Below are 26,326 nucleotides of genomic sequence, written 5' to 3'. Positions count from 1 at the left end.
ATGGTTAAGTAAAAGCAGGTGGAGCATGCTGACTGCAGGAACCAAGCAGGAAATAGCTGAGCGTCTGAATGGATGCAAAAAAAAAGCTCTCTTGCTCAGTCCTTGGCAGTCACAGTATGCCCACTGCTCCTGCTCCCAGTCCTCCTCCACCACCCTTATCTCCCCAAGCTACAAAGTCTTGCAGTCAGCAAACACCTTTTGCTTGAGCAATGCGCTTGCCTTGAATTTCAGAACCAGTGCCAGAGGCTTGGAAGGCAAGGCTTATGTTCTGCTTGGAAGGCAGAGGAAAAGAGGGACTCACCAACTGTGCCAGGGATGGGTCAGGAGCACCCAGTGCCTGCCAGAGGCTTCGGGAGCTGCAACAGTGCCTCTGGCTGCTGTCCCAGGTGCCCTGGTCCCAAGTGTATTTAGCACGATACTGAATCAGAGAACGACATTTCTACCACCCCACTCATTCTAGGGGGCTCCCAGAGCACTCTGCTGCAGGATTCATTCTCCATCACTGCTGAAACACAGCCCCTTCTGGGGCAGAGCTCTGCAGCTGTTTAATAGCTCACAGCAACATCGCACAAGCAGATGGAAAAGAAAGCGAAATGTGTAAGAAACGTTCTTTCCACTTTCTTTCCAACCTTCCCTTTCTCTCCTCTTTGTCTACAGCTTTTCTTGCCAGCTCCAGACAACTCCAGATGTGTGTCTTTCCCACCAGTATCTGAAGACATTTGGCTCTGGAGACGGGGGATCTGCGTGCCAGCATGCTGCCTGCCGGGGCTGCCAGCCCCAGGGGCTGCGTTCCTGCTGCCGCGCTCTCGCCCCTGGCTGTCCTGACCGACACACTGCTGGATGGAGGGACGGAGTGCTGGTAGGGAACAATTCTGCTTTCTTCCAGATGAGTACAGCCTAGATGTAAAATTGCTTAACGCAGACAAGACACTCTTGCCTTCAAAGTATGTCAGTCGCATTAAAGCCCTGAGGAAAGTTAAGAAAGGAATATATACATTATTTCTGCCCTCCTCTCCTAGATTTAAACTTAAAAAAACAAAACTGTTTTCCTTATATTCCGAGCAAAGAAAAGAGTAATGGCAAACAAGCTTGTATGGAGTTACAACTGCACAAACAAAAATGTTTTTCTGGTAGAGAAATCTTACAAAGAAGTCCTGCTCTTTTTAGACATCATTATTTTGGCAAAACGCACCAGATGTTACTGGGAACTCTCCATCTTTTAAAACAGAGAGCTACCATATACAACTTAACACCTTTCAGATGCTTAGATCCTAGTCTAGGCACGGCCTTTGTGGTTCAAACTCATTTTTCAGGTTCAAACCCACCCTGCCCAATGTCCAACATCCCCACTTCTGCCCTTCTTGGTCAGGGGTGAGCAGGGCCTGGCCCCGTCACCGCTGCTCCCCTGGGAGGGGACCGAGGGGCGCTGCCGGGGCTGGGCCTGCTGGGTGCCTCCTGCAGGCACCCTCACTCGGCCCCGGTGCCGTGGTGCCTGAGTGCACGGAGAGGACGTGTCCTGTCAGTGTGGGTGGGTGGCAGGACAGCTGCTGGGAGTTAAACCTCAGCACTGACCTTTGAGGAAAAACAGGCTGTGGTTCATACGCATCTAAGAAACCCAGAGAAAGTGACTGAAATGAGCTGAACGAAAATAAGCAGGTGTCTCTCTCCCGCTCCTTTCGCAATTTCTGCTCACCCACCCGCATTTTTTTTTGCACTCAAGTTGTCAAGAAAAACGGCAGGAATGAGGTTCCTGGTATAATTACAGCTTGCTGAGAAAATCGCAGCCTGCAGCAGTAATTCCTTCAGTGCTGGAGACAGATGCTGCTGAGGTCTAATCACAGTGTTCCCACTAAGCAGGCCCCGAGTCTAATCTGTCATCAGCTGAGAGGCCGCTGACTCCTGCCGCGTGTGAACCGGAGCTGCTCGGCCTGATCCTCTCCCCCGGGCCGGAGCAAGGCAGTGCCAGAGGGAGGGTATGTTTCCATTCACTCCTTGCCCTCAGCGACAGCGATACTGCAACTTCAATGCACTGCTTATCTCTCCTCCATGCCTCCTATCAGGGCCACTCAAAGCCTCGCTGGAAAGGGCTCAAGTGCTTGTTTTCAACTTACAATGCCGTATAGTGACTGCAGTTCAAAAATACAATTTGAGCTGAGATAAGTTGAAGGAGAGGCTTAATGAGAACGGCCTGTAGCTAATTCCTCCTTCCAATATGTATGGTATTTTCTGCTTATTAGGAGGACAAGGCTGCTGCCCTCGGTGAATGATCTTATAGCCCCTGCATGCTAACATCAACAACAGAAAATCAAGAGTATGAGTACAGGCTGATGAGCACAGAAGTAGGAAGAGGAAAAAGCTAAAGTGCTTATATTGAAAAAAGAGCTGGGAGAGAGCACATGCGTGAGGAGAGACTGCACACATCTCCTGTGGGTTACACACAGTTGCTATTGCCATCAAACGTTCTCACATTAAAAAGCTGGTGTTCTGTAGAAGCCTGTGGCCAACTCCATTTCTTAGTCTTCAGCAATTTTTCTGAACCTCCACGTGGTAGCTGTGTGCACACGACGATGCACCAGGTCTGTACAGAAGTAGTGGATATGGTGGCTTCTCGGTCACTGAGGAGGGAGGGGGAACAAAGCGTGGCACGATGTCTCAAAGAGGGGAAGGAGTGACTCATACAGGAAGAAAAACAAAGCAAAGATGAACTTAGAGCATAAGAGAAGAGGTAGACTGTTGGCTGTAAATCAACTTTCTTGCACTCAGAAGGGTGAGTATTACAGCGTGAGGAGTTGTGCTTGACAGTAATGGAAGTCCAAGGAAGTTTGATTAAGATTAAATGGCAGTCACTGGCCAACACAGAAAAGAGGCTTTAAGGTGAAAATCAAAGACAGGAAGTGACTAAGTAGGTCAGAAGCTGTGGGTAGTGAGCTGGATAGATTAAATGGGACTTGGAGCGACTAAGTTAGCTCTGCTAATGACACATGATAACACTCAAAATGTCGCCAAGTTTAACAAATCTGACTCTGAAATCACCTTCAACGTCCTGATATCAAATCAGAGATTGCTGAGCTCTAATAGTATCTACATCAGAGCAGATAATGTATGTGTTTTAACAAGAGATTGGTTTTGCAGTCACTTTTTGACCCTGCCAAGCTTCCTGTAAATAGTACGCTGTTTTGACTGAACAGGATTTCTTCATAAGGACTGAGGAAAAATGACCTGACTAATAGAAACTGTTTGACTCTGAGAAGGGCAGCTCCTGCAGATTGAAAAGACAGATGCAGTGGAGAAACTCCTTTCCACCCTAAATTCAATAAGTCTTTGATTCAGCAGCTGTGTTCATACTCTGGAAAGCCGGAAGAGAACGGTCACCTTGTATTTTTATACCTGATGAGAAAACCCCAGATTGTGTGTGTGCACTGGGACAGTTCAATGTGCGTCTATTCCATCTTCAAAGAGGCTTTCAATGCTCTTTCAGATGTGGGGTGTGAGGAAGGGTGAGAACTGCTAAAGCCAGCCCCATCCTCATTAAATCTTTGCCCTCTCCGGAGCAGGCATGCAAGTGGAGAGAATAGAAGATATGCATGAGCAACTGAGCATCTGTGGCCTCATGACCTTTGACTGTTGTATTATGGGAAATGTATTCTTCGGTTGCTATGCTTTTCTAATTCATTTGTATTTTCCTTCAGTGACTCCCTTGTATTTTCTTTGGTGCTCCTGTGTAATGGTTTCAAGGAACCACAGATAGCTCCCAGTTAAGCATGCATACAATAGCTTTAATTAAATGTTTGCAAGTATCCCACAGTAATGCAAGGGAAAGGGAAAGCAAACAGCTTTTACTCGCTTGTACCTATCCCTTCTGAGCCCTGCCATGGCTGGAGGCATCTGCACTGCTGCCCCTTAAACTCATTTCTAACCTGATGTGAAACGAAGGCCACTGGTTCCTGCTGCTCTACACATAAGCACTTCAGGCATTTTCACTCCCAGCAAAAGAGCTACCGATCACCTATGAAAGGTACAATGCTGAAACCTTTTAGGCCAGGCTACAAGAAATTTAAATAAATAAATAAATAAATAAAATAGAAATTAGGATAAACATTCTTTACTCAAAAAAAAAAAAGAGAGAGAAAGCGAGAGAGAGAATAAGGTTAAAAATAACCTTTTCTTAAAATACACCCAAAAAGATGCTATAGGTAGGGCAGCAGAAAAGCAAAGGTTTTGATTTTTTTTTTGAATATTCTGAATTTAATCTTTTCTGTTCTCTGTGTTATTGGCAAAATCTCAGTCTTGTCACCCTCCTCCCCTCTTCCCCTGCAATGAGTTACTTATTTATTATTCTCTCCAACAGAGATCTTTGTTTCTTTTACAAGTAGTTAACAACATCATTTTATACGTAAAGAAGAAAGCTGTAAAGGATTTTTTTTTCTTTTCAGGCATTTAAAATAACTATACACAAGGGAAATGAAATTTGGAAGGGGAACTTTTAACATGCAAAGACAGAGGAATAAGAAACAGGATGCTAAGATCATCAGTCAGTTCTTTAAGTCAAATACAAGATAATTTTACAGCACAGGAATAATGTTGCTCTATTTAGAGGAATAATGTTGCTCTATTTTGTATTATATGGAAGATTTGACAGTATCTGCAAGGGTAATCGTAGAATCACAGGATATCTCGAGTTGGAAGGGACCCACAAGGGTCATCGAGTCCAACTCCTGAAACGAGACCTAAAGGCTAGTGATTATTTCTAATACTTAGTACTAGTATAAAGTATTTGTCTTGAATATTTCAGCGACTGACATCATTATTATTTCAAAGTTGAGACAAGCTAATTTGAGAACACTTTGGTCTGGCTGTACATATATTATTGCAAATCTATCCACTACTTCTCAGTGACTCACAGAGATAACACACATCAGAAAAGATAACAATAATTGTAAGACTGGAAAGAAAGAAAGAAAAAAAAAAAAGGCCAATTTGATGACAGAAAAAAGAAGCCAGGCTTCTAGCTTTGATCTTGGATGTTTCCCTGCACTGAGACCAGAGGCACTGCCAGTTTTTGCAATCTGATGTGCTGGATTTGGCTAGGGTTTGTGCTGAACAGGGACTTGCCTAGCTTTGCTGGAGCTTGAGGTGCGGTGACTTTTCAGGAGGGAACAGAAAGCATGGGTTGTTTCCCTCACGTAGCACAGCACAAACAACAGCGGGGTTGTCTGAGAAGACTGAGAACTGCTGACACAAGACAGTAACAGGAACCAGCAGCTGCAAAGGAGAGTAGGAGTGGGATGAAAAGCAGTCTCACCGAGTAAAGGAGGAAAGGAGAAGGCCAGGGAAGATCTAAAATTAGGAGCAGCTAGCAGATGCTGACAGAGACTTCTCTTGCTTGATGGTCCCCATGGGCCTGGTCTCGAACACAACCAGGGCAACACAAAGATTCCTACAAGGATTTCTGGGATACTCTTAATGAAGATTTCTACTCTTGGGCCCCCTGTTAAACTGCAGTCTGCATTTCCACTGCATCTTAACAGGAAGCTTCTTTTTAAATACACCTGTTTTCAATGATGGCTGGGAGTCAAGAAGGGTAATTCTCAAGGTGTGTGAAGAAGAGATCGGATCTACACTTCATCTTCCTTCTTCACCTCTGCTGTGCCTGCCTGATGCCCCCGTTCCAGCCCACCAGTACAGACGGCCCGGTACAGCCACAGCAGCAAGGACGCAGTGCAGTGGTGCACGCAGGGCACACAACGTGGGCTTGTTTGGGTTTCTGGGTTTCCGGCTGTGATTACAGAGGGTTTTGATTTTTGTTCCTTGGTTTTCTGAATTATTTGCTCAGGCTGTCCTAAGAGCTCTGCTCCATGTAAATGAGAGCTCGCACGTACTCATGTTTATAAGCTCAACAACTCCATCAGTTTCATTTTTATTCTCTGTCAGAGTTTTCTGTATGTTATGTCTATTGTTTCACTTAGTACTGCTAGTGTCTCACCTGTCTGTCTTAGACCTTGGGACACTATAAGTACATTCAGATTTCTCTGGTTCTTCATTTTCTACTTCCCTTTAGTAAGTCATAACTATTACTGTTCTCCAAACACATGAAGAACTTGAAGATAGAGCTCGAAGTTCAGAGCAATCCCTTAACTTTGTGACCGAAACTCGGTGTAGTTTACTGAAAAATGCTCCCCAAAATTTTCTGCTTCCTTGGGATAAGGAAGAAAAAGGAAAGAGAACACAGTGATGAGTGATTTCTTTACAACTTCTTTTAGCTAGATAGTTCTACAATAGTAATCATTCTCTCTTTAAAAGAAAAAGGTCCCATCCCTGACAGAAAAGCATTTGCAAGAGTAGCTGAGTGTGATGTCCACGCTGCCTGTCACCCCATAGGTTCCACAAACAGACCAGGAAATGAGAAGGAGGAAGAGTTGGAGAGTGCTTGTACAAATACTCTGCAGGGGGGCAGTAAGAGCAAAGCCAGGACGGTGGAAAGGAAAATGTCAGAAGTTAATCCCAGGTGTAATACATCGGAGGCCAGATGCATGTTGTGAGAGGTGTCGTTCATGTAATATTTATGTGTTTTGTTTCCCCTCTGTGAACTTTACAGTAGGCCTTAGCCAGTGAATGCTGCACTCTCCATAAATGCCTAGCACGGCCTGTTGTTGCCTTTCCAAGTTTCTTATTCAACAGCACATTTTTTCCTTGTTTTTAAATGCTTGCTGGAGTCTTAGACTAGGAGTTTTTAACCTAACAATAAAACACCTGCATTTTATTAAGACTTGGGACTTGAGTTCCACCTCCCTCACTCTTACTGAAGTGTTGCCATTAGTCAGGTTAACTCTTTCGTAGTCAGTTTTGCTCTGAAAGTGAAGTTAATTGGCTACATGTAGCTCAGTTCCACAATCCTATGCTGTGTTTGGAGGAGAGGAAAATAGCTCTGAGGCAGACCCAGAGGACTCTGTTTCAGCATCTAAACAGATGTTAAGATACTACAGCCAGCAGTAGCAGCCCCCACATCTCGGTTCTATTTTAGTTTTCCCTGGCCCCATTGCAAGTTCCATTCAGCCCTGAGGTCTGTGTATCTATCTACTCAGACCAGAAGCACCTCTACAACAGACCTGTCCAGTGCGGATAGCTGAGGGGTGCAGAAGCCCTAAATCACAGCTGCAAAGCCTTCACGCTTCCTAGCATGACAGTCCTGCATCAACATGTCCTCTGACAGCATGCAACTTAATGCTAAAATTTTCTTACCAGCCATGCTCATTTTAGGAGTGAGTTTTTTGAGTTGTATCACAGAAGCTTCATTCAAATATTGGAAAAAAAAAATACTATTGTCCCTGTAACTTCCCTTTGCATTCTCATTTCACTGTCTTAAAGGAGAATTGGAGCAGGACTATACAGCGATATTTGTGCCTGAAGCTCCAAGTGTGTTATTATCCCTGTATTAAATTAGAGCAATGGCAGCATATGGATGTGAAGGAATTGCCCAAATTCATGCAGCAGTTCAGTAGAAAGGCTGACAAGTTCAGTTGTCAATGTACTAAGCAACTGCCCTGTTTGCTGTTTAATGTAGCTTCTTAATAAGCAATTATTTTCTAGGTCCCCTCCATGCACATCACAGAAGTACCACACTGCAACGAGCAACAACTGCTGGCGATTTTACCAAATATGATCGGTTCACTGAAGACAGGAGAGAGTAATTTAATACACACAGCCAGGGACTGTATACAGTGGATCTGTAGGATCTGGATCTGTAGGATCTGTATACAATGAGCTGATTCCCTCTCTGTTGCTATCTATGTGCTTATGGGCACGTAACTATTTCTTTATGACTCAGCTTCCCATCTATGCAAGAGAGAAATTCTTTGCATCCAGCAGGTGAATCAAGAGGCCATACACTTCTGAGGCTATTCTGGGTTAGTCATTCATCTTAGGACTTTACTGGCACACATACACATATACAATTGTACTAATCTACATCAGGCCTGCGTGGAGAGAACAAGTACATCAAAAGTTCAGAGGTTTGGAGATACCCAGATACTATAGAGCCATACATATCCTAAGATAAACAGGTAGGTAAATAGATAACTATTGGTTGCTACCCAAATACTGGTCAGGTATAATTAATTCTATAGGTAGCTATTTATTACAGAGTCTGATATATCAGATGCTAGTGTGATTTATACATACCTATAACAGTAGTATAGGAAATATGATAATATACAGTGGTACTCATAAAAGGAAATGTTCAAAGGTGATGTTGCTCTTGTAAACTAATTATTTCCACTCATTTATACTTACCAGGATATAATTTCTAAACTGTGAGGATACCAATAATCACTGAAAATGGACTTATAAGCCCACATCGCAGCAGAGAAAGTTTTAGGGACAAAACTATGGCTGTTGCACAGAATGTTAGATGATGTGGGGATTCAGTAGTCTGGGATATGTAGCAGTGAAAGTCATCTGGTGTGAGAGTAGCAGACTGCCCCCATGGCTTGGTGTTAGCTCTGACCACAAACCAGGGAGTGTACACTTGTGTGCCCATCGAGGAGCACAGCTCGCCTTGCCTGCCATTTGGAAAGACAAAGGATGAACTTTAGAAACATAATTTGGAGCAGAATTTTTCATATTTGGATCATGACTCACACGAGTCTTACTTTTCCATTCAGTGTAAATAAGCACATATGATTATTTTGAATTGCTTTACAAAATATATGCAAACAGAATTTCAAAATCTCTCTTAAACCAAATTGTATAAGTCTCACATTTGTTTGTGTTTGCACCCTTTAACTAGCGTTAGGAAGCTGTGATTTACATTACTGGGTAAATCACATCTGCTCATAAGCTGTGGTTTTAAAAACGTTGCACATCTGTGGTATCAAATGTGTGCAAATTAGAGAATTACATGACATTACTAGTCACTTAAATGCAAATGTAAGCTTCATTTTTTGTGCAGTATTTGAAGTCATCTTATTATGTACCATAAACTGCAATCACCTACTGTCTACTTATACAGCAATACAAAAAGGAATTTATTCCTTTGTAATCATTTTCATATAGCCATATAGTCAGGTACCCCAATCAGGAATGTAGGCTACAAACTGTCAGCTGCCCTGATGCTTACTTACGGTCATTCTTTATAGGTGGCCTGGTCACCACACTCATTACTTTTGAGTAAATAAAATGTGGGATTTGGTATTCTGGAGTTGTGTTTGTTGGTAAAAGAGGTATTTTCTTTGCAGCAATCTGGAAAAACAGTATTTTTTCAGCTTTACTTTCTTCATGTATCTGTGGCTTCTTTTTGAAGCTGGTACCAGGTTGACCAGAGACAGCATCTTTTAATCCAAGATCTAGACATGGGGAAGTGGTATAGTCAGTCTGTGACGTGCTCAATTCCAGCACTGCAAAAGGGGTTGTTCCCTATGACACGTTTGCTCTATTCTTCTGCCTTGAGTGTCTCAAGAGAGAGCGTCAGCAAGATTTTCCTTCTTCTATTTCATAGCCTTGTTCCTATTTTAACATCTTATAAAAAAAATATATATATTTATACATTTAAATATATTTATAAGAATGTTTTGCTTTAAATTACAAGTCTATGTCTTTTCAATCCTTACTTGATTTTCCTTCAGACAAACAGTGGACAAAGCTTTCATCAGAAGACTCAATGTTACTTACAAGCATTATTAATGAAGCTTGACAAAACAATTATGCAGAAGCTATTATCATCTTTACCTTTCATATGGCCAAAATAAATTACAGATAAATTATTACATGACTTGATCAAGGTTGTACAATGAATTAATGGTAGCAGCTGGATGTGGAGACTAGCAACTTTGACACTCACGCTCATGCTGAAATTATGTGCCCTGAAAACACCAGGACTGCCTCAGACCCACTCTGTGCTACACGCATTTCTGTCACATGACTGAAGTGTTTTTAGGCTACGAAAATTAAAGAAAAGGAAAAATAATGTAAATCAATGTCTCTTTCTACATTGTTTTCCCTTCTGAGGCTAAAATATTTTTTTTTCTTTTTCTTGTTTTAATTTTTTCTTACAGTAGATATTGGCAGGCTGAAAGTTGAAATAAAATAGGAAAAAATAACAAGCATATTTTGAGTGATTACTCAACTGGGGTCCTTTGTGACAGGAAATGCAGCTGCGTGACTAATGGGCCTGACTTTCTCTTGGCTTCCTTCCCCCTTCAAAGATCTTGTTTACTGCCCCAGCCAATTTTTTTTTTAAATTGCTAGAAGCTAGCAATTTTCCAGGAAAAAAAGATCTTTGCAAGAGGCAAAGGCAGTAAATCTTACAAAGATCAAGGGCTGCAGAGCTCTCCCCCATCTACTCCTTTTAGCCTTCCAGGCTCTCGAGTCACGTCATATCTTCCCCTGCTCCACTCCGAACATGTGTCTAGCAGATCTTTCTGCTTTAGTGAGGGGAGGGAGTATGTGAATCACATTTACAGCATCTAACCCTGGAATTCATAAAGGAAGGGCTAATTCCATTAAGGAAACCAGGGGCCTCCTAAGCCTTTTGCATTTTGTCTCTTTTTATTATTTTTTTCTCGCTCTCTCTCTTCTAACAACAGTTGTGTGCTCATGTTCCATGGTGACATGGCTCTAAGTGTGAGCTGTAGAGATTTGACACAGCATAGTTCCCTTGGAAGGGGCCACAGAGCTTCAAACGTTTGCATTTGGCCTGCTTTACAACTCTGCTTCGCTGAGCCTCCCGGGCAACCGAAGCTGGGCCGGGAGCTGAACCTCCCCTGAACTTGATGGGAAGAGGAACCACGCACTCAGTTTCATGGCAGGCCCTTCCCCCTGTCGCTCAGTGCAACAAACCCCGAGTCCCCTCTCAGTAACTGGGGGCATTGGACATATGCCTGGGTAGAGAACACAAGCAAGGAGGGTCTGTCTTGTTCTTTGGAGGGTGTCACCACGGGACGCACACCCTGAAGGGCTGCAGTACCGAGCCCTGTGGAGAGGGGCCGGGGGCTCAGGGAGGTGTCTGAGGTATGGAAGGGCACAGGGGGCTCAGGGTCTGAGGTATGAAGGGGCACAGGGGGCCCAGGGTCTGAGGTATGAAGGGGCACAGGGGGCTCAGGAAGGTGTCTGAAGTATGAAAGGGCACAGGGGGCTCAGGGTCTGAGGTATGAAGGGCCTCCAGTGCCCGGTAAGGCAGTGACATTTCTTGGCCCTAAGGCGCTTACTGGTGCATGAGCCTGCGTTGCCAGCAGCAGCGTGAGCACCAGCTGTGCCTCAGTGGAAACTGGTAAAACTCTGGACTAATAGTGGTAAGTTCATTCCTGCGAGGGGGTTGGAAAGTCAGCAGATAGGTAAGCAACAGACTCAAAAATAATGTAAGAGAAGAGGGAGCCAGTCTTTTGCTTTCTCAAGAGGCCTTTCTCTTTGGAGAGCTAGGGGATCAAGTCATTGAAAAACAGTTTGAGGACTGCTCCACAGCCTACAACCCTGGCATAGTTCCCTGTGCCCTGAAGCAGAGGCTAAAAAAGGAGGTGAATATATTCATTACCACAAACTGCATAGCGAAACCATCAGAATGGGTATACTAAAAAAAGAGATGAAACCTTTGCTTATGAATAGACCTAAAAGAATTGAATACATGTGTACAGAGGGATCATTTTCCACTACCTACAAGAGGAAAAACCTCTGGGGAAGTGGCTGATGCCAAATATTTTCTTATGCTTCATGTGTCAGCAGGGTCTGGCAGAAACCCTTAAAAAACAGAGCACGCATTTTGTGCAAGTTGAGAATCACAGTTTCTGGTGATTTGGATTGCTTCACCAAACTTGAGACATTTCTCCAAAAATACAGCAGATGTTTGATAATGGACCAAGTTTTCAGCATTTACACAGATCAGATGATGTTAAGATCAGCAGAAAAAAAAAGAAAAAGGAAAAAAAAAAAAAAGGAAAACAGAAAAACAACAGAATAACAGTAAAAAGGCTTCAGAGCTGCCCTGAGAAGAAACTAAGCTGGGTTAGACAGGCAAAAATGCTGATTTCTTGCAACAGATATAAAACACTGGTGAGAGACGTCATAGCAATGTATGCAGCAAGGTTACAGAGGAGCTGGGTTGCGTGCAGAAGCAGTGGGCACAAGGACTTGTTGGAATGGGAGCCCTTGGAGTTGTGTGTGTAACCTGGCTGTGTGACCTGACAACACCAGGGCACTGTTATACAAAAACATCCAGTAGACTTTGACTACAAATCTCAACAATTCCAGAAACTGGAAAAGGATGCAGCCCCGAGGTATCTTAGCAGCACACGTGAGACAGAGGCATCCCCAGAAGAGAACTGGGCTAATCCTCTTGCAGCTATATGGTCAGAACTGCAGGTCAGTAATTTCTGTGCAATGAATACTAACGAAAGCTGAGTGTCAGTGCGTTCAAACAGAGAGGAAGGATTTGGCATTTGTCCACAAACGTAAAAGGTTTCCTGTCTTTTTTTTTTATTATTTATTTTAAGAGAAGCCTGTGTTAGAAAACTGACCATAAGCCACTTGCTGCAATTGCCAAAATGGCCTGGCAACCCCCCTCTCCTCATGAACACAAAGGTTTTTTTTCCAGTTAAAAATTTATGATTTGCAGATTACGAGGGATTTGGCAGATTCAAACTTAATCCCTAGAGCATTTGATGAAAATGCAATGATGCAAAGTCCAGAGCTAGATTTTGTAGGTGATGATTTGCTTAAAAATTTTGCTTATGGTGGGGATGAGATCCAGCAGAAAGTATATGAGACCGTCACAGAATACTCTCAGCCTTGTTCCTGACTGCAGGTAAAGTATGAATAAAGGTATGAGAAATTGTATACCCTCTCTTGATTGTTATTTCTATTTTTCTGAGGTAACCTTACTATAAGGTCCTAGAAGTAAAAAGATGGCAGGGTGTATCAAGTTTATTGTTACTACACAACTGTATCTGCTAATGTAGTAGGAATAACTAAATGCAAGGCATCCTCAGTACAGTACAGATTTGGCTCTACCACTCTAGTTCCCATTATTGCTAATCGAATGAGATGGTAGGAAATAGTATCAAAAGAAGTTGGTAACTGCTGAGCAAAAGTGTGGAATTAGGCTGTGATCTGGTTTTAGGTCTGATATACTAAGGTGGAACACATGAAGGAAATATGCCAACTACTGACATTTTGCTTGACAGAAAAATAAAATGAAATTCTTTTCATTCCTGCAGTCTTTCAACTCCTTGCCATCTTCAAGGGTTCTGCTTGAGTCATGGGGGTATGGAAGAATAGCAAAGAAACAGAGTCCAGGACACAGCAAACACGTAACAAAATGACCTGCCACTCCAACAACTGTAGCAGAGATTTTCCAGCTCTAGAGATGCAAGCAATGCTGCCAGTTCCTCGGGATTCACCAAGCAACGTTTATGTGGTTGGTTGTAACTGTTTGCAGTTGCATATTAACATAACTTTTCTGAATTTTGATTTGGAAAACTCAGTGATTTTAGGACCTCTGGCATCAATAACTGCCCTTTCCACTCTGTGAATCTGAATCAGGTGCTGCAAAGCCTTCATTTTATTATGAACAGCCGGATGAAACCAGATGCATAATAAAGCAAATCTTTCACAAGCAGCTTAAGCACTGGATGCACAATGAGGACAACTGCATTTCAGCACAGAGGTAGCTACATTTGAGTCACAGGGAAGTGACTTCACAAACTTCTCAAGCACTTTGGGATGAAAATACTGTATGGAATCAGTTTAATACACTCTACTTATGTGACAAACTCCCATTTCATATTGTTGTTTTCCTATTTTTGCTATGCCAATCATACTGCAATCCCATGCCTTCGTTCTGATCGTGCTGGAACAGCAGGCAGATATTTTCAAAAAAGCCAGCAGAATTAAAAACTTGCAGTGGAAATTGTTCCTGTGCGTGCAGCTTGCTCATGCTCAGAAACTATTAATGTTCCATTTCTCTCTCCCCAGTTAATATGGGGCTGCCTGCATTTTGGCGGCATTAGTATGGTTTTGAATACTGGGTGTACTTTACTTTTAAGTAGCATGTCCTAGGCACTGTGTTCTGGTGCATGACAGTCTCCTCCTTTAGACTTCTGGCTGCCTTCAACATCTACTCTGATGCTCTCCTGCCTCTGGAACATCTCACCTCATCAGCACAACCAACCAACCTATACATCAACAGTTTCAAGTTCTTCAAACTGAGAAGCCTCAAATCAGGAACAATTTGGTAACTTGCTCTCCCCTTTTGTTGAACCCTGTATAAAGGACTAAAATGACTGTGTTGCCTAGTAGGTAAAAAAGGAGATCAGAAGCCATGGACCACCTTTGGCCATGGACAATACTACCGAAACTAGACATCACATGATGTCTGAATCAGGCGTGTGTTGACTGCACAAGGCAGCTTCACCCAAAATCGAATGCCACTGTGTTACGCAATGGCTGCACACCCTCTTGTGCCTTTCTTTCTTCATCTGTAACATGCAGACAGTAGCACTCAGACATCCAAAGGGGTGAACTGAGAGTTCATTGGCATTTTGGAAGACTTTTGATATTCCTGGATGAACAGTGCAGTAAGAACAGAAAGTAGTTGTCATTGTTTCCTCCTTTTTTAGTGACATCCCTCTGATATCGTGCTCTCACATTCCTGAGTTAAGCTTGCTTGATTTTGCCTGGGTTTAAAATCTGTTTTCTTCCTCAGAGAGGATGCTGGAATACACCTGTAAGCACAGCAAGTCTCAAATGTTCAGAAGCCTTGCACTCAAGGCAACCTGCCTCCATCTGACCTTCCTCATCTTTATTAATATACTCAAACAAAGACAGCTAGAACAGTTTAATACGGGCATGTTTTGTACTCCCTGCAGCCCTGTGCATTTTAAAGGCCAGATAGGACATTCTCTGCCCCAACAAATGATTCAGCGTAGATTAGAAGCTTTGGTTTATAGAAAAAACCCTGCCATTAGATACTCATGTGGTAACAACTTTTGACAGTGAGGTATAGTCCCAAGCTTGAATATAGATTCCCACTCCAGGAACTGAGCTCTGTGTCTACAGGCCTTCTAGAGGCCTTGTGAATACAACCACCTCTTTGTTGCTCCATCTATAAAACTGGGGTTGTAACAGAGGGGTTTAGAGAAGTTCAGCCCTAGAAGTTTTTACAAATGTTAAACATTGCTTGTTTCAATCTTGTTCCGTTACAAAGAAGTCCTGCAATTCTTCCATCCTCTGCTGTTAAAAAACAGCTCTTCTCTTTTGGTCTTTATGTTACTTAAATTGTACATGGTAGATTTTTGCAGTTTCGGAGTGGAGCAAAAGGGGTGGTTAAGAGAATAAGTAACAGTTTTGCAAGTAAAAGTGAGGGAATTGCTGACAAAAGGTTTGAGCTGATGTTTCCATATATAACTCTCCCTGTCTGTGCTCTCTGAGCAGCTCTGCCTGTGATGGGTCCTCTTTCATGTGTGTCTAGGACAGAACAACTCGTGTTCAGAAGTACCAGCAGGCACTGGAAGCACACCCACCAAGCGTTAGGTGCTCAAGCACATTCCCCATAGCTCTAGAATTTCCCCCACAAGTCAGCGATGCCATTGTGAATGGATGAGAAGAAGGAAAACATTATTAATAACAATGCCTAATGCAAATGATGACAGTAATGAGCATTTGCATTAAGATGGTGACTGTCAAGCCTGGTCTCTGGTTTTCCATGAGGCTCTCGAGCCCTTGGGGCAGGAGGATGGAGATATTCCCCGGGGAATGGGGACTCCTGAGGAGAGCAGCAGACAGAGCTCTCTGTTTCCAGAGGGGCTGTGGGCAGCAGATTTGCCCCGCTGGCTTCTACAGCCAGAACTAGGTCTGTGGAGACCTCAGCATGGAGGAAAAGCACTTCTGTCCCTCCTGCGGCTGTGCTGAGCTTGGCTGGAGGAGTGGGCTTTTGTCATGCTGGCTCTGCCCTTCATCTGCCCCCTCCAAAGCCACGCTTGGAGAGACAGCGGTTCCCTTCAACACACACATTCACACGTAGCTAATGGAACCGGGATTATTGCAGCAATTGGGGGAAAAAGGGAAAGTGTGTATTGCCAGGCTGCATAAAACATAAGGGGCTGTTGGCTTAACGTGGGCAGAGCTCCTGCCAGATGAAGCATTTGCACCTGGCCTGACTGGAAATCCGTGGGGCAGAATATTCCTGCTGAAGTATTTGTGTTGCCATCGGCATGGCAGTGGCTTGCCCGCACGTACTCAGACACCCAGGAGGCCAGGGCTCAGGGCTCCTCAAGGAGGTCAGTTTTTATATAGCAAAGCAAACAGTTTAGCTAATCAAGGATATTTTTTCTTTTCTTTTCTGAGGCTCTTGGCACCCGGCCCTGTTACTTGCAATCTTTAATTTGTACTGTGGCTTCCTTTTCCCTGCTGCCTTCTCACTCACTCCAATTTTCCCACACACTTATTTCCTAACTCTACCTCTTATGGAGGTCTTCATTTATTTCAGACCCAAATTTACCTCAATCCTACACAACGCTCTTGTTACCTCACCATTTATTCCTGTAAGTGACTGTCATCAGAGCTCGATGAGCTTGACAAGTTTATGAAAAAAAAAACAGTTGAGCCTTTTTTTCTTTTTTGTGTTGTAGAAAATAGTTGATGATAACAAGGTACTTGTAACTTTATTCATAAGCACATGTAGAAATTGATTGGGGATCAACTTGGACCTTCTTTTTGGTTATATAGCTGTTTGAATGTCAAAACTGGATTTTCAATTGCTTTTTTTTTTAAAGGATCTGTGTGTCTGTGCTAGGGATGGGCTATGAACTGTACACACCACTACACAAGATGGCCATGGAGAAGCCTGTGACCATGCAGTTTCTACAGTAAGATAGAAGATTCTGATGAATCAAAATCACATTTTAGCAGATTCTCCCTCCCACCTCCCTGCAGCCAAAAAAACCCACCAAAACACAGGGAGGAGATAAAGGCACTTTTTCTAGTTAACACAGCTATATAGTCCACGCCACTTACCCTGTGTAATTTGTGTAGAGAAATGAAGGCAACATGCAAATAAACATCTCAACTAAAACATTAGCAAAATCCCAGTAAAAATATACAGCTGCATAGTCCATATGGCAGAGGCCGGCTTGCTCGAGAGTTGATAGTAAGATGCACAGGAACATGGGCCAGAAGTGACCCACCTGTTCACCAGGTTTTGTCCCAAGAAACCACCTTTAAACAGTCTTTTCTAAAAAGCTGCACAGAACCCAAAGCGTTCCCTCAGTCTGCCTGCACCTTTGGAGCTGCAAAGCACTACCATCTCGGCACAGCCTGTAACGCAGACATAGATCCACCCGATTTCATATCGCTTCAGGTAAACAGCTCTTCTCCTTCCCTGTGGTTGCTTCCAGAGCCATTTCTAATGAACTCTTCTGCCTCTGACTGCAGCCCAAGTTGGCAGGGCAGCGCTTTTCAAGCCGTGAAGCAAGCTGTGAGCAGCTAATGAAGCCTGACACACATTCCACATATTTTCACTGTAACTGCTCCTTATAGCCACTTACACGCAGACACAGAAAAATTTTAATGAATTGAAGTGAAGTGGGGCTAGAAATGCTGTGAGGCACTGAGCTAACATGTAGGGCGACCCGCGTGCAGATGTTCGGCAGGACAGCAGACCACAGCCCAGGTCCAGCAGACAGCGTGTGACGGGCTCTTACTGCTCTCTGGCAAAAAGTCCCCCGGACTGAAGACAGCCACACACTAGAAAGCTGATCCTGCCAAGATGCACACTGTACATGCTCTGTGAGGCAGTCAGCCCAGCACTTTTCATTATTTTCAGAATCCATCACTGAAGAAAACACAGCTCTTTATAAGGTGGGACATGTTTTAAAAGAAAAGTTGGGGCAGATTCAACTGGTATAAAGCTGCATAGCTCTATTAAAGACCAGGGGGTGTTGCTGATTTGTACCAGCTGAGAAGTTGGCTAATATTCCTTTGGAGCCACCACCTCTCCCATTTGCAATTGCCAGCTGAAACACTGGGAAATGCAAGGAGAAATGAAAAATGGAGCACATTTATGTGAAAAAGCTTCGATGCAAAACAAATGTCTGCTCACTGCACATAAGCTGAAATAATACAGCCGTTATTGGAACTGTGCTACAATAAAACAAGCTGGATGAGTCAACCAGCAGTGCATCTAATCTCCACTGGCTGCCTTTCCGGTCCCCAAGCTCCCCATCTATTTTTATCTCTTCTTTTTTTAATATACTTTTTGGTTTACAAGCAATAAATCTACAGATCTTGGGTCCCCTGTGTGCGCTCTTGCCAGCAGGCCACTCAGCATTTAGGATGTTACCCAGACTGTTACGGCTATCAGACCACAAAATCCAGAGGCCAGGATTCAGACTCGGGAGACACTGTGGCCCAGAGAGCACGGCAGTGGCTACTGATAGCGTGGGGCATGGCAAATCCTTCTGCGCTGACGGCAAGTATGCAACAGGCAGGAGCAACGTGGTATGCTCTTCAGGTGGCCTTGGAGTACCTGAGGGAGCCCAGCTGAGCCATTTCAGCTTGTAGGAGTACAGCAAAGCATGCTCTACTAATAGATGGGCATCAGTGCAGATGCCTGAGGAGCTCTGGGATGAGCTTCCTTCCAAACCTGCAGGAGCACAGCTTTGGTCCAGTGCTCTAGCCAAGCTTCGTGACGCACAGTAGTGCACATCTAGAGAGAGTAACATGTGATGTGTTCAATGGTCGTGCGATGAGTAGTAGAAGAGCTACCAGTAAAATGGCACTGCCAGTCAGAGCCTGCTCCTGTGACTGTACAAAAACAATGCCGTTCCTTTTTTTCCTGGGTGGGGAGATTGTTAGTTAAGCTAACCGTGTCTGGTCCACCTTAGGATGTATGTAACCTACCATAGGGTACGATTTGATTTCAGAATCACTGGGCAGGTGATGGGAACTACTTTCATGATAAAAAGTTTTCCTGTTGTTTGTTGGCTCAGTGTGGTAGCGTTCTCCTGAGAAAAGTGTGGGTGAGATCTTGGAATCACAATGTTCCTGCTTCGTTTTTCTCTGGTAACCAAATTAAGATCTTCGTAATGAAGCCATTATTTTTCTAATTTTTCTCTGTCCTCTTTAATGATTTCATTACAGACACACACAACTAGTCACCTTGAGCTCGCACATGCTGGGAAACATCTGTTAATTGAATATGAAGATAGCCAGAGTGTTATAATGGAAAGAAACTACTGGGATATGATGCTTGCATACAGCATTCTCTTTCATTAGAAGAGTACGTGCTTCAGGGAGCAAGGGAGAAGAGTGTATGAATTTAATTTCAGACGTTCACTTTTTAGGTGCCCCCAAGGGACGTACCCATTTCCTATATAAGGTTTGGTCTGTTTGCAATTAAGCTCTCTTTTTTGCATATTTCCGGATAGATTAAAAATAGCAAAATCAGCTTATTCTTGGACTTCTGGAGATAAACAAAGCCATTGCTTCCAGGGTTTTTAAGACAGTGATCAGGTTTACAGATCTTGAACGCAGAATTTGTCCATGAATTTTTTTATGCTGGATAAACAATAATTTCCAAAGAGAACAGAAAAGGTAGGAGCACATTTCCAGAACGGGGGGCTTTTGAACCAACTAACTTTTGCAGCCTTTGTTTTTACATAAACCTAATGTTGATAAAAAATAAAGTTGAATACAGTTTTTATGCAGGAAGCTCAAGACCCATTCAGTCCGCTCCTACCACTCCCTCAACCAGTGGAACAATTCCAGAGCTGAGAGGCTTGCTGAGCTCCCATTACAGTTCTCCTCTTATTCTTTTTCTATTGGGATTACCATCATCAATCCATTTAATCCAAAACGTAAAGCTGTTTTTTGTGATGCAGCCATCCATTCTCAAGGACCTTGACAGAAACAACTCGTTTATAACGGTGCCTAAATTGCTATCAGATGGGAACAATTCCCAAACACCCCTAGCACCCTGAGGTTGGATACACGATTGTGATCTACACCCGATCATTTCTTCCCTGCTGTTCAGGTCTCTGCCCATTTGCAGATATTACCCAGAACAGCAGCCATTTTCCAAAGGAGTGGCTGACGACTACGTTATGAATTTGTCTCCTGAAAATGTTTTTGCTGTTTTCAGTTATCTTTTGCAGATTCCTCAGCAGTCACTGGACCCTGATGGATACATAGACAATGGAATGAAAGCCACTGATATAATGGTTTTAATGTTAGTTATTCACACTCTCCAGTGCCTGTTAGGCATTTGCTTTCAGAGTACTTCATTCCCCAACAAAAATGTTGATGGATATTGAAACTGATGATTCAGGAGGGAGAGAAGATTACAGCACTACAATATCCAAGCAAACAAATGGACACATTTATTGTTCAGTAGTACATTCCTTGGAAAATTTACAGGGCCATTAGTAGAGGGGAGGAAAAAGTACAGTTGAACAAGTTTCAAATTAAACGGCCCATACCATGAGGCTGTGTTTTGTTCCTCCCCTATGCAGAGCAGTAGTAACAGCATGGTGGAAGGACATATGGCCCATTCCATATCTCCAGTGAAGGCAGGAGGATCCTTCCAGACCTCTCTTGATTCCTAGGGCTGTATCAGCCTAGGAGCAGCACTTGATGCCATAATCCTTATGGGCACAAGCCCCTTTGAAGAAGTCAACAGGACTGTTCAATAGGGCTGTTGGTAAGAGATGATGTTGCAAAATTAGCCCCTTGTTTTGGTAAAGAGAAGCAGAGAAGCAAGTCCTACTGTTCTAGTAATATATACTTCTCCTCTCACCTAACAAAGACTCCACTGTGTCACGAAGACAAGAGGCATAAACAGACCTCAGAAAATAATAAGGACTTTTGAAAAAGCAGGACAAGGTTGTTTTAAACACTCTTGGAAGTAAAACTGCTCTTGATACTCTTTGTCTGTCAGCAATGTTAAAGACATGGGCTTCCTTCTGCCTCTAAAGACTCAAATTTATGAGCTCCAAAATGTGATCCTGCACATTTCCAGGACCTTTGTTGAAAAAAAAAAACCACACCACCACCCAAACAACAGAATAACCTTCTGTCCATCAAGCAAGATTTCCCAACAATTATAGTACCAGGCACAGAGAACTCTGCCTGCCTGGCCCACAGCCACACCACGGGCGGCAAACTTTCTAACTCTCACCAACTAATTAGGTTCAGGTCAGGTATGTGGCTGGGAGAACTCCAGGGAGGGTGGAGGGTGAAGCAGGAAACAGTGCTGATGATTCAAGTGGGGATCATCTTGAAAACATTTCTTAAGCTGTTTCTTCAGAAATAAGTTTTGGCTGTGAAAGGAAAGTTATATTATTTCTAAGAAAACAGAAGGAGACAACTTTCTGGTAGAAAAAGGAAAGTGGGAAGGACACTTTGTTTAGGAAGTAAAGAAACACCTGATTCATTCGTCATAAATTTTAGGATGACATTTTGGTGTCTCTAGCAGGGGAGTGGGACAGGGGACAAGAAGGCAGAAACACTTCTTCTATTATCAGCTCTCAAGACAGCCTTTCCTTCTAGTAAGAAACTACAGCTGCAAGGGAAATATTTTTGAAATTTCAACACGACTTCCTGCAAACAAAAGAGACAGCACAGGAGTGACTTTAATCAATGTATGCATAGGTAATCAGAGGGATGAAAAAGACTAATTGCTGGGTTTTGTATTAGATATTACGAACCTTTAGTAGTATACACCTAGGGCTACGTAGTGCTGCTGTGTGCCATTCTGTACTGTGAGGGGCGGCTGAAGTTTAACATGCTCCCCCAAAGCCATAAAATTACAAGCCAAGGTTCACAGCAGCCACAAGCAATCTCAGTGCAGTCCCATCCCAACACTGCAACCAGCTCCTCAGCAAGGCTGCTGCCAGGCTAGAGTAATGCAATGGGAAAGTACTCCCATGTTCTCCATTTCTTGACATCTCCAAATCACAGCATCTTGGGAATTCCTTTGGTCAAATATAAGGCATTAGGCTTAAGACAGAGTAACCAGAGAAAAGCCTATCGTCTGTGCTATACATGTCATCCATGGTTCTGTAGTGACTCTTTTGGGTAATGTTACTCTACAATCAGTAGATGCAAAAATAGTTCAAGTGAGCAAGCTACAGTCTTGATAGTGCTCGTCAGCTTTCAGCTCCTGTTTTTAGTTGCCTGTACCTCAGCTCTGTTTGCTATGTGACATGTAGCTGTAAGGACTGGTGGAAGCAACACAGAAGCAACCTGATGGTGAAGCAACAGAGCTATGATGGTGAGCGATGGATATGAACTTCAAAGAATGAGGCACATCTCATTCCAGGTCTGTATCTTTAAAATATGTCAGAATGAATACGCAGGATCTTATATTATGGTTTGCATTGAACATCAGAAAAAACTTTTCGCTGGGAGAGTAGTACAATACTGGAACGGGTTACCCAGAGAGGTTGTGCAATTTCCATCCTTGAATGTTTTCATGACTTGGCTAGACAAAGTCACAGCTGACCTATTCAAGTGCTGGCAACAGTTCTGCTTTGAGCAGAATGTTGGACTAGATACCTCCAGAGGTCCCTTCTAACCAGCAGTTGTGTGATACCTTCAGTCTCATATGGATCCCAGAGCTGAGCTGACAAGAAAGGTTTTAGAAGGACTCTGTAGAGTGAATGCCCATTGATGGTAAAACCTACTGAGCCTGGTGTGGTTGGAATGGTTTGTGCAGAGCAAACTGTGTTTGAGTGGAGACCTCCCACACCTTTGTTTAACGTCTGCTCTTGAACAGAGACTGAATGGCAGAGATATTACAAAATACTGCTTATGAAGTGGCAATACTTATAGAACAGTGATGCTGCTCAATTCCCTTATGGAATCAAGGCTTCAGCAAATAAAAGGTCTTAGCCTCCTGCAGTGCTCTTGTGACACAAAAAAAACTTTTGGATATTATTTTCTCTTGTTTATTAGCTTGAATAAATATTGAGCAGCTGAAAATGCTGTGGTAAGAATCTGAGTCTTAACATAAGATCTACGTAGGCAGAGAAAAGTTTCAAAAGAATGAAATTATTTTGGTAAATGCTGATTTTTTAATGGGGGCTGTTTCTCGGGAGCTTTTTGTTGACACAACCCTGGTACTTGCACTAGTGATGCTTCCTGGGAGCCCCATGAAGCATGAACCAACTTCATTATGCTCTAAGCTGGCAAGAATGTTTGTGGGTACTTAGGGCAGTAGATCTTGTGCTCTGCTATACCCAATCATTAACTCCAAAATATTTATCTCCAGTACAGCATATGTTTGATAGCCCTAGATATATTTATCTCCACTTTCTCCATAGAAAGGCCTAATATATTTAATAGAACCTTAAACAATGAAACTATGACGGCAGTTAAATCACAACCACACAAAACAGCAGGCTATGCACTCAAAAGGATTCTTCATGTCAACTCAACAGAGAGGAAAAGCTTCTCACACCCTACAAATACAAATAAAGATCTTTATCTACTTCCTAACAATGATATAAGGATAAACTGTGTCCACTCTCACATATACGTCTGCAAGAAACCTCTCAATACAGCTCCTGTGCAAGGGACTAACCTCAACTACTTATGTGCTCCTGTTCTGCTTCCTCCAAAACTGTCCATTCCATATTAATGCCTGGCTGCCAAAACACATTAATTCCATAGTTGTATCCCTGTCATAAGCCATTAGTTCCACACTCTTACTACACATAATACATACATTCCACATTCTTTTCCTTAGTATGCAAATCTTTCCAACCATGGTCCCCTTTGTTTCGGTGCCTCTCAACCCACCAGCATATGCACCAGCTCACAAATTGATCCTCTGGGATATACACAAACATGACCAATATGTTCTTTGTGATTCGTATGTGACCATAGGAGAGATTTTAAGGTTCCCTCCCAAGCCTCAAATTGTTTAAGAATTGCCCACATTCTTGACCCCTTTCATCTGCACCAAGTGGTTTACACTGATCGTTATGAATTTGCTTTCAACGCTCCTAAACAAGAACTGACTCTGTTTACACTAAAAACTTTTCTGCTGGCCCAAAGCAGTATTCTGAGACAACACAGAAGCTTAGCTGAACAACCACATCATTGCCACCATTTCCTGCTGTCAAAAATCTCATCAGGACCTTACTGAACTCATGACTATGCTTAGCATTCAATCAGCAGTACCAGTTACTCTTTTAGGAAGAGCATCTCCTTCTTTTCACATAAGGTCCCAATCCCGATGGTTCCTGCCTTCCTTCCCTCCAAATCATTCACCTTCAAAACCAGGAATTGGAACCTAATTCACAGTTGTCTGGACAGTTTCTTTGGTCCAAAAGATAGCAGAATGGACAAATGCCCCAAGCACTGTCTCTGTTGGGGCAGGGAAATGGCTGAAGAACAGCTGAGAACTCGGGTCTTACCAGCCAGATTTGTCACTATTCTTAATTTGCACATATGTTACAGTGACGTGTGCGTTACATATGTTTAGACTGCATGGCTGAATGCTCATGCTATATCAAGCTGTGCATGATTTTACAGCTGGCTCTGCTCTTTGAGCAGTCGGAGCAGCTCTTGTGCACTTCTGCAAGGCAGACTACAGCCGAGCGGCTGGGACGGCAATTCTCCAGCACGATCTCTCCCCCAGCCCAACTACCTCGCCTCCCCCGTGCCCCGACATTCTTTGCTGCTCTGTTTATGCTGCAGAAAACATCTGTGAGTGTATATGGCCAAGGTGAAAGATTTTGGCAAACAGTTGTTTTTCATAGCTCAGCTTAAAGGGAAAATATGAAGACTGCCCCTCCTCCTCAGAGAAGGGGAAGGGTGGGGTTGAGAAATGAGATCTGAAAGCAGCCAGGCCAAATAGCAGACTGGCTGTCCCCCTAGCCCCTTTAAAGGGAAATGGAATTGTTTTTTTTGGTAGAATGAACGATGCTGCAGGAGAGCAAAGGTTTAAATGAGAGAAACTGGATTAATTTTTGGAGAAAACATTGAGATAACTGTATCACGAAAATCTTCTAGATGTGGGGATGTGTTAGGCTAAATATATTTCAAAAGAATGTGTAAATCATGCAGCAGAGCTCATTTGAAATCAGACTGACATAATAATAAAAAACCTGTAATAGAGAACAACCCCTCGCTACAGGAGATAGACTCGATTACACTGCAGGTCTTTTTCTATGTTTAAGTCCTATGACAGTACAGAATTGGGGCCCTAAAAGGGGAAGGAGAAAAAAAGTTGGCTTATTACTTTTGCTGATTAACAGATCGACTTTCTCAAGTATTAAAGTAGTTTATAGGCCTACGAGGTATAGGCCATAGGGAGGGAACTGCAGATTTCCCTGACAAGCTATAGTTCATTACTGAAGTTCTGCAGTGGAGCAGAGAAGCCGATGGCAGCCCACACAACTGCAGCTGCCTTTCTTGGATCAGCTCTGGAAGAAAGGCAAAGAGAGATGAAACTTTAAGCTGGGAAGTGGAGGACTTGGTGGATGACAAGGAGATTCCAGATTTACTCAAAGGACCTGCAAACAGACAGGCACCTCTTCATTCCTCCCTGAACTGCAGCTACCTCTAGGTGAAACAGCAAAACTGTTTACAATACACAGGGAAGCGTAGGACAGGAAATGAGGAATGGTACGTTTACTGTCTAACAGGAAATCTGAACAAAAAAGTCAGGAATCGCTCAAAAGCTCTGTACTGCAAAGATAAATGAAAAGGTCGGCTTGGCAGTGAAGTCCAGCTCCATCCCCAGTCACACTCATGATATTCCCTCTCTCGCCAGCTCAGCTGCTGCCAGGTACACCCCACGGGGATGGGGCAGCCACATCAACCTCTGGCTAGAGGCAAGCAGACCTGCCTTAAAGCTCCGAGCTGAACAAGGACACAGGCTGAGTACTTGGGAGCCACCTAAGAGCTGTCACAAGCAGATCCTCCGCTGAGCGGTGGGCCAGGGCAGTGCTGGATGGGGGCACGTTGCCAGGCAGGCACCCACTGCCTGTTCGATCCGATCCCCCTTTGCCTCTGTCCTCCCTCCTTCCAAATCTAAACAGGCTTCAAATTAACTTTACCAACTTGAATACTGCTAATGCAATCAAACTATGAAAGAAAAGCTCATCCTGAGGGAAGGCAAAAATCAGCTCCCTTCTCGGTCTCACAGCTGTCCCCTCCTCCTCACCATGTGTTCCCGAAACCTGGGCCTGTTCCAGGCGCTAAATGCACTGGAAAGCGTGTCCTCGGGCCAGCTGTGATCTGAGCATGGCGCGCTGGCCGCGGGTGAATCAGAAACCAACTGATAGGCCCAGAAACAATGCGGCCCCTTGTCGGGCTCCCGAGAGCGGCCGGCTCC

General features: G+C 43.5%; 1 protein-coding gene and 1 long non-coding RNA gene across 8 annotated transcripts in view; one reads left to right on the top strand and one right to left on the bottom strand.

The window, feature by feature from the left end:
* The window catches only part of LOC310899846, a 45,421-nt gene extending 24,566 nt beyond the window's left edge, over positions 1 to 20,855 (top strand). For both annotated transcript variants that reach the window (XR_014584709.1, XR_014584710.1), the window contains exon 4: positions 658 to 20,855. This is a non-coding gene — a long non-coding RNA (uncharacterized lncRNA). The remainder of the gene's footprint in view (positions 1 to 657) is intronic.
* The window catches only part of RAD51B (RAD51 paralog B), a 382,679-nt gene that overhangs the window by 7,990 nt on the left and 348,363 nt on the right, over positions 1 to 26,326 (bottom strand). The gene's annotated exons all lie outside the window — the stretch shown is intronic.

The sequence above is a fragment of the Anser anser genome (assembly GCF_964211835.1).
Source record: "Anser anser genome assembly, chromosome: 5".
Taxonomy (NCBI): domain Eukaryota; kingdom Metazoa; phylum Chordata; class Aves; order Anseriformes; family Anatidae; genus Anser; species Anser anser.
The sequence above is the reverse complement of the archived record's forward strand: the minus strand, read 5'-3'. Positions and strand labels throughout refer to the sequence as shown.